Here is an 11,908-nt window from a genome sequence, read left to right on the forward strand (position 1 = left end):
CCTTTTCAAGCAAAAGGTCTCCTCTTCAACAAACAAGACTGTTGAAGCCATAGCCTTGAGATATGGGTGGCCAATAGGGAACCTGCCTCAACACTGTGCCTGTGGCACTGCCTTCCATGTAAACCATGCAATTGTTTGCAAGAAGGGAGGCTTTGTTTGCATTCGACGTGATGAAGTGCGCGACCTTACTGCGTAAATGCTGGAAATACGCCATGATGTCACCACAGAGCCAGCTCTGCTACCTCTAGACGGCGAGCACTTCATCCACAAAACAGCAAATACATTAAATTATGCAAGAGTGGACATCAGTGCTCGAGGTTTCTGGACACGTGGGTAGAGGGCTTTCTTCGGCAGCATGTCATCCTCCACTGTCTCTCGAGGCTACACATAAAAGAAATGAACAAGAAAAAAAAAAAAACATCAAGAAAGGATCCAACATGTGGACGACGGTCGATTCACTCCCTTTGTGATCACAACATCAGATGGAATGGGTCCAGCGGAGGGGAGCTTCTGCTCAAGACTGGCAAAGGTCTTTTCTGAGAAGAAGGGTCAACCCAAGAGTTCTGTTATGGCCTGGATGAGATGTCTACTGTCGTTCTCCCTCGTGAGGACTGCTCTCCTACGTCTCAGAGGTACAGGATAGGCCCTCAGGCCTATCTCTCTAGCGGGCATGGATTACGAAGCTACGAAGGGTGATCAGAAAGTAATGACAGTTCGTGCTATAACATGAAAACCTTGAATGATGGGAGGTAGGGGAGCAAGGAGAGTGCAGAGTTGCCTGTCCTTACGAGTTTGAACGTGTCGCCGTATGCCTGACTTTTCTTGTTTTATTGTTGTGAGTGAATGCATCACTCTTGTTTTTGCTCTCTGGCCAGAAACATGGATTACTCGAAAGAAGGCTGCAGGTTCTACATTTTTACGAGGTGGAAACTGGGAAAGAAAGCAACAGAGATTCGAGGGGAATTATTACAAGTTTATCCAGACACTACTCCTTCCCTGGAAACTGTTTCCTGCTGGATTCGTGCTTTCACAGCAGGAAAAACTGAATTGAAAGATGAACAACGCTCTGGACGCCCCCGGACATCCGTGACCGAAGCAACAACTGTCCGTGCACGGTCCATCATTGACGAGGATCCAACTGTAACTCTTAGGTTCTTAGCCTTGGAGCTTGATATCAGTTATGGGAGTGCATATGATATCGTGCATGAACAATTACACCTGAGGAAGAAGTGTTGTCGATGGATACCCCATTTGTTGACTGATGAGCAAAAGGCTGAACGGGTGAGGATTTGTCGTGTCTGGCTTGCTGAATTTGAACCAAATGGTCCAAAACGGTTCTCAGATGTTGCTACTGGAGATGAGTGTTGGATTTCATTCTTCACAACCCGTGACAAGCAGTCAAACATGGTGCGGTTGGGCGATGAAGACCCTCGACCTCAGATTTTGAAGGAAGGATTTCGCAGCCGGAAGCGCCTTTTCACCATCTTTTTCAATTCTCAAGGACCAATATGCGCGGATGTGATGCCTGAAAAGTCCACTATCACAGCCCAATACTACACAGACCAGGTCCTTCCACAAGTCTTGGAACACAAGGCCAACACCGCACCAACCCGCCATCGGTCTCGCCTTTTGCTGCACCACGACAATGCTGCACCCCACAAAGCTCGCCTCACTATGCAGTACCTGGAACAACAAGGTATAACTCTGCTCCCCCACCACCCTTGACCTGGCTCCCTGTGACTTTTGGTTGTTTCCAAAAATTAAATCTGCCATCGCTGGGAAGCAATTTCATCGCATCCAAGACTAGGCACGGACCGTCAATTCAGAACTCCGAAGTATACCGTCTTCAGAGTACCACGCTTGCTTCATGAAGTGGAGAAAGAGAATGGAACGCTGCATAGAGGTTGGAGGGGAGTACTTTGAAGGAATGTGAGTCATAGTTTGATAGTTCTTCATGCTAATAAAAGTTTATGGACTCACTGTCATTTCTTTCTAATCACCCCTCGTACTGTGGTCGAGTAGTATAGACCAGCGACTCAAATAGATTGATGTCTTTATTAACACTGTAATGTTAATGAATAAAAATTAATAAAAGTAGCAGTAAATGGTTGGTAACCACAGCCGTAAACGTACTTGGGGCCAAAGGACTGTAATATGAGGGTTAGTTTTAACCTTGACATTACAGCTCCAAATGGCGAACTGTATTATGAAGGTTGGTTCTGATCCTCATAAAACAATTCCCAAATGGATGGAGGTGATTAAAAAAAAAAAAAGTGGTGGTGGTAGTAGTAGTAGTAACAGAAGTAGTAGTAGTAGCAGTAGTTGTAACTCCAGGCTCATTTTGAACGTGAAACCGGTGGACTGCAAGCTGAAATTGACCCTTTCTGCAATCCGCCATCCTCCTTCCGGTGGATGGAAAAGGGGCTGAGGGACGTTTGTAAAACCGCCTGGACATATTGGTGCCACCATGCGAAGGCGTCCCTCTCCAGCACCAGATAATAAGAATTTTCGTGAAACTGATCTCACAGCTTACTGTTCAATTCTTTTTCATTATTATAGAGCGTTGACACCACCCTGACAAATATCCTTAACCTTTTTCAGTTCGGTTAATGGCCAAGCATAGTCACGCTGGATAACTGATTTGACTAATAACCAAAGAGACTCATTCCTACTTCATAGTCAAGACTAACTGAATTTCATGCAACCACGACTTAGTAATTCAGATGAAAACAAGCTAAATACAGTCATATTAGCTGCTATACCTATTTTTACATTTTTAGGATCATGCACTTTTTCAGAAACTTGGCTTTTCCTGTGGTGCTTCAGTTTGCTCTTCATTGTTCATTTTAACAACGAGTGCTTTCTTTCCATTTCTCTACTCATACTCTTCTTACTTTAATTTGGCCTAACACTGCCATCTCTTAATCTTTCATGCTGGGTCGTAACAACAGATCAGTAATGGATTATGATGCCGGTCATTAAGTGCTATAGGAAGAATATAGACCCGTACTGTTGTCATTTTCTGCCACTAAGTGAAATAAACTGAAGGAAGACGAAAATTTAGGCCAAGTTAAGGTGAAGAAGCTATCGTCATATCACGCTTTCTGTCAAAGAAACAACTGTCTTCCCATTTTCGTCTGAAGAAAACTTACAACTGACGAAATACAGTGAAAACCCTATCTCTACTGGTGTTTGTGTTTTAGACGGTTCGATTTTTCCGCTATGTATTCGTCAGACCTTGGGAGGATACTTGTGTCTCTGTCTGCACGTAAGGCTTCCATTTTTGAACTGATGGAAAGGCCTGACACAACACTAGGGCTGCGTTTCAACAGGCCTTAGCGCCCCAGAGCGGTCCGGGGGTAGTGGGGGTTGCAGTGAAACCACCAAATAGTATTAATGTTACATGAATATTTGTCAGCAAAACATAATTGTAAATGCATATTGCCGAAATACTTTGGAAATATTTAAGCCGTAATGAAGAACTATAACAAATCCTGCCTTCGCCACAGCTACTTCCTCTTGTAATTTCCTCCGATTTTGAAGACGAAATGAACCCAGCAGTGCAAGACTGCAGTGAAACAAGATGACTGGAAGATATGATCATTGTGCAGAGGTGAGGAGGTACTTCATGGAAGTATGATTTTTGTGGGAATGAATGAAAACAAACCCTCAGTCCGTACTCTTTAGATTCGCATAGACTTTACTTTTATTAAGCCGAAAATCAATACTTAATTGAAATGAAGAGGGTATTGTTACAAATCTTTTCATTTATGACATGTTAGTATTCAAAATCCGTACACAGAATAATACCCTGGCATTGAGAGTTCTGTTATCCTTTACACGACTGTGATCTAAACCATTTACAGCTGTCAGATGTCGCCAGAGAGACCCACCCACAGAGTTATACATATAGAACGCGCGTCCCTGTGTTGTGGTATGGGCGATAAGTGAAGCCAGCGGGCCCGGCGCGGCGGCCATCTTAGGATGCCCACTCTACCGAGTCCCGACCTTCCCGTACAGCTCATCATAATTCACAAATACTAACCTTTCCCGAGTGTTTTTTGCATTATATCCTGATGTAAATAGATAGAGCAGTTATCAGTATAATTACTTTAGCTATTTTAAGCCTTTTCTCCATTACTATTGCGCTCTGAATGAAGTGAGAAGAAAAGTTATTCCCGGTCCCCTTACCTTGTCTCTAAGGACCATTTTACTTTGGATACACAAAAATCAACGATTAGAAGCGAACATATACCAATTTATTAATAGCATTACATTAATTGAGTGGATGGTGAGTGCCCTCACTTACTGGTTCTTAAATAATACTTAGTTAGTGTTTTCCTAACATAACAGCCTCTTACTTTAGCAGTGGTTGCTTTTGCAAGATGATGCAAACGTATCTTGCAATATGCAAGCACCACTGCTTTAATAAGAGAAAAAATGTGATTATTATCAGGTGAACATTCAAACATATGGGAATTATGTGTTTTAAATGCAGTGCTACCAGTCTCTTTCAATACAGAATATGCAACTAGAGAGGAAATTCTGGGAATGTTACGTAGCTCTTTGTCATGACTTTTCAACATTTTCTGAAATATTTTCTCTGTGGATCTGCAGACAGACACAGCACTCATAGAGGGCTTTATCAACCCGCCTTTGTCCTTAACCAGTATCAATGCACAACTTTTATCATTGTTCTTAATATCTGTTGCTGTAAGTGCAGACAAGCAGTCTGGACATGAAATATTTCTCTTTACCATTTTAACTGCATATCCGGCAATGCAACCTACTGCAGCTTCCTTATAATCTGACACATCTGTAAAGTTTGGACAGTCTACATAATCATGATCTTCTTGGGCAGGACTACGAGGAATGATATCATATCTTCTTGCCATCATAATATCTTCAGTTTTATCCTCTAAAGCTTTCTTCATGACACTGCTAGATGTTGCAGATGTGAGCACTTCAGTGAGGTCTTGTGCAGAGACATTCCCGTTTGACGTTTTTATTTCATGCCTCAGAAGGAGTCTCTTGTATGCTGCCATGAGGTTTAACGCAGAAGGGTTATTTCGAAAGCCACCAGATGCTCGAATTGCACAGAAAAAGAGTTCTAAGTGATCCTGTGACAGCTTATAAGTTAGAAAGTACTGGAGTGGCTTATTTACACCTACAAACTGTTTATAAAGTGCCTGAACACTCTTAATGGCAGCCAAAAAACCAATGAAAGGTGTCTTTCTGAAGTTTTGTACATGAGGATGTCATCAGAATTAGTGATAGTCATTAGATAAGCAAATGCTTGATCTAAGAATGACATTGAAACTACTTCTGTCTCAGGTTGAAGTGCTGCTTTCATTCCTCTAGCAAATTTGTTTCTCGAGTTCAGTACATCAAAAAGTTTATCAGCCATTTGCAGAAATTTAACTGTACCCTGACAATCCTTAAACTGTGGGAGATGTAATGAATCCCGACAGAAGATTAATGCATCAGCTACACTAGAACTCAGTGTTTGCGCAGCAAGTTTTACTTTCATCTTTTGAGTGTGCCATGAAAGATGGATATCCCTGAGTTTATTTCCTAAATGAAGGCCCTCCTCTTCTTGAAGTTGATGCAGTGCTTGAATATATTTCCATTCTATTTTATTTCCTGATCACAGAGAAGCGAGAACATCTTACCTGTTTTGAATTGAGCGTGAGACTGGGCATCCCAATATGGCCGCTGAGCCACTTCCGGTTGCGTCACTTTCAAACCAGGTTGGCGCACTCTATAATTTATGTATAACTCTGTGGACCCACCTCACCAAATAGTTCCAAACGCGACGGAGGCCGCGACAACCCTCCCCTAGGTCAAGAGAATTATTAGGTCAAGAGAATTAATAAGGTCTGCCCATCTAGGTACCAGTTTTCACCCCTTGTGCGCATGACGTCACAAGAAGTGTCAGGTAAAGCCCTGAGTGAAGTCAGTTCATCAGTCTCCACTGACCCATACACCAAGAAGGATCTCCGTTTTCTGTGAATTCGCGAAATATTGAGGGAGGGTCTCTTTTATTTTTATTTATTTATTTATTATTATTATTATTATTTTTTTTTTTTGGGGGGGAAATGCCCACTTTTTGTGCAGCGAATGGGTGTAGAACTTCTCGGGTTAAAGGCATTAATATAAGCTTCCACAGATTTCCTAAGGATGTGGAAATGAGAAATAAATGGGTCAAGTTCTGCAGAAAAACAGATCCTTGTTTTAATCCTGCCAATTCCTACATATGTAGTAAGCACTCTGAAACAACTGCATAGGAGAGAAACCTGAAGTATGAGGGGGCCCATGATACTGGAGACAGAGTAGATTCTTTTGATCAGAGAGGTAAGAAATATATATATTAATAGCAACATCATACAATGAAAATCTAGTATTCACGGATGCACACTAGAACTTAGTCATGTTGGTGCTAACCGTGGAAGTTTAGTAAGTAAAGAAATCCATCTGTAATGTCGTCTCACGGGAATGAGTGTTGCCAAAAAAATATTGGAAGTTTAGAAGAAATATTTTGCCCATTTATCCAAGCTTTTCATCCTTAGGCTTATATGTTCGGCCAATGAGAACTTCATATTCTTATTGTATTCATTTTCATATAATTTCCTTGCACCCAAAATATTGTAGTTAGATAAAAATTCGGTGTTAATATTTATGTTGGCAGTTTGTGGGATCTCTCTCTCTCTCTCTCTCTCTCTCTCTCTCTCTCTCTCACACACACACACACACACACACACACACACACACACACACACTTCTGCTGACGTCACGGATAAGCTGCGCGTGGAGAGACCTTATTAATTCTCTTGACCCTCCCTTCACCCCCCACACTTTCGCTCTTGAAAGCGCCGTCACGTTCCGTGGCGCTCCAGCTGTTGAAACGCACCCCGCTGTCTTGCCCTTGCTGTTTCTTTAATAGGGCATGTCATTTTCCCCTCACTCTTGCTGTCAATTTCTCTTACGCTTTCTTATATGACTTCTCTTCCAGTCTTTCTAGGCGGGAAGCCCAGCGGGTCAACAACAGGAAGCCAGTGATCGTATTTATATAGATATTAACTGTTTGTAAAGGATTCTATCCAATAATAAAAGATCCTAACCAGTAATAAAGCATCCTAATCAGTCGTTTTGGTTTCGCTTTTCTTTTTTTTTCTTATTTTATATTTGTTTATTAATTGTCTAGTAGCTGTGTGGGTGAAGAAAACATATACACAGGCAATCTCATACACAGCTAAGGCTTAGGAGAGATTATAAATTCCGTTTCAGGCGCGCCAGTAGTATTAGGACGCATTATGTGGATAACACCGTCACACGAGTCGTATTTATAAAGGCTCCAAACCAATTCATAAGATAAACTAGTCCATAACAGTTAAGAACTATCACAGATCCCTTTGTTTTTCGTATTTTTTCGTACCTTTTCACTTTATTATTCATTCTAATTTGATATGAAAGTGCATGGTAGGTGCATGAGTGAGGAGAAATGTATATACAAGTGATACTATACATAGTTTATGGTCGCATTCTGCCTGGCTTTGGAAATTTCGTAACACATTTTTCTGTGATTTATTCTACACATTACGCCTTAATATCCCTGTATAAATGTTACAGCTGCAAACTACATCGATATTAAAAGGTTACAAATAGCATACAGGAGAATGCTGAAGTGTAAGATGTTCAATGAATCGCTAAAGAAACGGCATCACGGAGACTCTTATTACGGGTTTCAGTGATAAGCCATCGACACGAGATGCTTATCAGGCGCCACACCACCGTCCACACGCACATCTGCACGTTATAGAGAGCGAGCGAGAGATAGAGATAGATAGATAGATAGATAGAGAGAGATGAAAAACACGTCATCAGACTGAAGGGAATAATAACCGTACAACAATCAAGGTCAAAAGCTGTGTCGGTGAGTCTGTGATGGGGAAAGAACAGTTTCAAAAGCTGTGTTGGAGAATCAGTGCTAGCGTTAGTGACCTACCTCCATTACCACTGACACCTGTGCCACAGGTTTTGACCCTGACTGTAACTCCTCTAGATACAACTGCTATCCCCGACTGTAACCCCGTCTGACACAACTTTTAACCCCTACTGTACTCACGGAAACTCCAGAGAGCCCCTCCCTTGCCAAGACAGTGGCTGGATTTGGCTGCTGTCACAAAAAATTCAGTTCCATCACAATTCTGGTTCACTGAGCCTTGCACTAGGGCAGGACAGGGCAGGGCAGAGAAAGACAGGACAAGGGAGGGGAGGATAGGGTGGGGCAGAGTCAGGCAAGGTCGGAGACGGCGAGAGTGGGATAGAACAGGGCAGGGGGGGATTGGGCGGGGTAGGGCAGGGTAGGACAGGGCAGGGTGGGAAAGGACAGGACGGGGGGGAGGGGTTAGGACGGAGCAGGATTAGGTAAAGCAGGACAGGGTGGAGCAGAACAAGGCAAAGAGGGTTAGGGCGGGGAAGGGCAAGGTAAGGCAAGCTACGAGAGGACAGGGTAAAAAAGAATAGGGCAGGGCTGGGTAAGACGGGAGAAGACAGGTCAAAACAGAACTGAGTAACGTGGGACAGGGCAAGGCAGGGCAGAGCAGGGCAAGACAAGGGAGGGCAGCGTAATGTAGGGAATGGTAGGGTAAGGCAGGGTAAAATAAAGCAAGGGAAGACAGGGGAGGGCAGGGCAAGGCGGGGCCGTGTGGGGTGATCCTGCGAACTTGTGGACTGATACTGAGTGTGGGAGGCAGGCTAGGCAGCGGAAATACTAACTCTGACCCGCCCACATGTACAGGATGTCCAAGCGGTGTGTGTAGGGGGGGGGGGGGGCGGAGTGAGGCGTGGTATGTTGGTAGTGAAACTGGTTAAGGAGGCGGTACCAAATGCAGCTTGCTTTATCATAATCAAAGGAACTTATTATGATATATTTATTTGACAACATTTACGTCGATACGGTAAAGAAAACGAGAGAGAGAGAGAGAGAGAGAGAGAGAGAGAGAGAGAGAGAGAACTCTAACTAAAAAATAAAGAATATAGATAATTATTATGGTCAGCACAGATTTTTGCAAATTTACATTGTAACAATTTTATCTATTCTTGACTGACAGGTTTTGAACGATAATTTGTTTTATGCCCAACAGTATAGTAAATGCCACCGGGTTCCAGCCCTTAAAAAAGAAAGAAAAAAAAATACAGTCCCACGACCCGGTACCTACGAAGCATCACTAAACTCAAAGTACAGCACAACAATTTCACTGGCCATTAATCACCCCATTTACTGAACAGTCCTACTTTAATTCCACAGTAACTCTACATGATCTTGTATTCAACAGCATCTACTTCCTCCATCAAGTCTGACACAAGTCACTGTACTTCTCATGCAACACTGTTGAACACTTTCAGTATGATGACGTGTTTTGTTGAACACTTTCAGTATGATGATGTGTTTTTGTATTTTGGTTCTGCGATCTCCGTTCCCCCCCCCAATTTATGATAAACCTCGAATAATGAATCGATTAAGGAGACTCTAGCTCCTTCAGCTCGGAAAGTCTCTCCAAAGCGTCTGGAGGTAGCATGAATATACTAAAACATGTCATCAGAAGGAAGAGGTTAACAGGGTATTAACTCACAGCCTGGGGAGGTATTCATAAACAAACATACAACCGATTCCAAGCCTTAATTTTATTTTTTATTTGCAGGAAGAACAAGAGACAAGCTCTGCTCTCGATTTCATCATCATCATCATCAGCCTGAGTCAGTCCACTGCAGTACAAAGCCCTCTCCCATCTTTTTCCACTCTGACCAATTGGACCTGTTCTATCCATATCCCAGCGAATCTCCTATTCTCATCTCGCTGTCTCATCCTTTGTCTGCCTCTTCCTCTCACCTCATCTCTGGGCCGCCATTCAGTTATCCTGGTAGTCCAGCTGTTATTTGTTCTACGAAGGACGTGGCTGCTCACATCCATCTATGCTTTTTTACTGTAGCGATTATACCCTCTACTCTCGTCTGCTCCTCTGTGCATGAAGCTCTCTTTTTACCTCTCCAAGTAATCCCTAATATAGTTCTTCCCATTCCCCTCTGAGCGTTCCTAAGTCTTTACTTGAATATAAATAGTATTCTGGGGAAAGAAGTTACAGACTCATTAATACACATACAGCTATACTTCATGCTCTGTCTCCCATGCACCCCACCTCTTCCCGACGCAACACGCACAGCTGTACTACACTCGCTGTCTCCCATGCACCCCACCTCTTCCTTACGTAACACACGCACAGCTATACTACACTCTCTGTCTCCTATGCACCCCACCTCTTCCCTACACATCCATTCTCAATTCAGCCACGGTCATCGTGAGAAGGTTTCCTGGCTGAAACCCTTCGTTACAGAGATATTCAGTCCTCCAGTGACCTATAAATGATTCCATATTCTTCCTTCACCTCCTTTTCCTCCTCCTCCTTTTCTTCTTCTTCATATTCTTCTTCTTCCTTTTGTGCATTCTCTTTCTCTTTTACCAGATCCTACATCAGCTCATCTAAGCGAGATGATGATGATGATGATGATGATGATGATGACGTAGGCCGTGTTGTTCTTGGTTAAGGAGGATTTGTACCATATTTTCCTTAGCGATGTATGATGTGTATTTCACTTCCAAATCCTTTTAAATGTTATCGAAGCAAATACCATCAGTATTAAAGCAATATAAATAACACGTGAGAGTATTAGTATCCTGTATGCGCAATAAATTTCTAAGGAAAAAATGCTACGAAGTCTATTTTTTCACCATGGACAGGTGGATAATTAACAGGGAAGAAAAAAAAGTTAATAATTAGCTTTTATTCCTGTCTATTCCTGAGGACATCTTCAGAGGGATGAACACAACGTAAAACAGCAAATCTAGAGCAAAAAAGTGTCTTCAACCAGGTGATAGATGGCTTCCTAGCGAGCGTTCCTATTAGCAATTTTCTAAGTCAGATAATTCGGAATTGTATGTGTATTTCGTTTGTTGTATGAATTTCCTTCTTGGTGGTGTATTGATAAAAACAACAGATACACTATCTATCTATCTATAGCCAAACACCTTAATCCCGTGAAGGGTGACCACAAACAAGTCACCTCCATGTCGCCCTGTCCCCCGCCATTTCGCTGACCTCTCCCCAACTTACATCCCTCTCTCTCATATACCTCTCCACTCGATCCCTTCAACTCATCTTCTGGCTCGTAGGTACATACAATCATTAAAATCCTTTAGATATTTTCAAACACTCCATCCGTTGTTTATAAAAATGTAAGGAGGTAAATTTTTCAGATACATTCTTGTTCGATTGTACCTCTCGTGGATGCCATGATTTGAATCCTATTCCTGGGGCTGAGAAAATTCATATGATGGTAGATGTGACAGAAAGCGTTAGGAGAAATACACTGAGGTGGATGGGCCGTGTGGAGAGAGATGGAGAGTGAGAAACTACTTGCGAGAGTGTATGTGAGTGAGGTGGAGAGGGGAAGAGGGTGGGAGACCGAGGATGAGATGGAGGCATGGAGTAGAGAAGTTATGAGAGAGGAGGGGGGTGCAAGCTGGGGGGAGGCGAGCGAAATGGCAGGGGATAGGGTGACATGGAGGCGATTTGTCTGTGGCCACCCCTTATGGGATTAAGGCGTCTGGCTAATGACAGACAATAGATGGACAGATGTAATAAAGCTAAAGAAGACACCACTAGACTAAAGAGATTAAGAAGCAGATGTGATACTGAAACTACTGACAAATTCCACTTCAGGTACGACAGGCTTGTTCAGCGTAATTTTGTGCTGTTTATTCAGTGACTTTAGTGCCTGATAGGTGCATCTGCGCTCACGAAGCAAGAGAGAGTGTTATGTTGATCGTGTGTGTGTGTGTGTGTGTGTG

Source organism: Coenobita brevimanus, chromosome 101, assembly GCF_032717465.1.
Source record: "Coenobita brevimanus isolate Jiangsu-jjx chromosome 101, ASM3271746v2, whole genome shotgun sequence".
Lineage (NCBI taxonomy): Eukaryota > Metazoa > Arthropoda > Malacostraca > Decapoda > Coenobitidae > Coenobita > Coenobita brevimanus.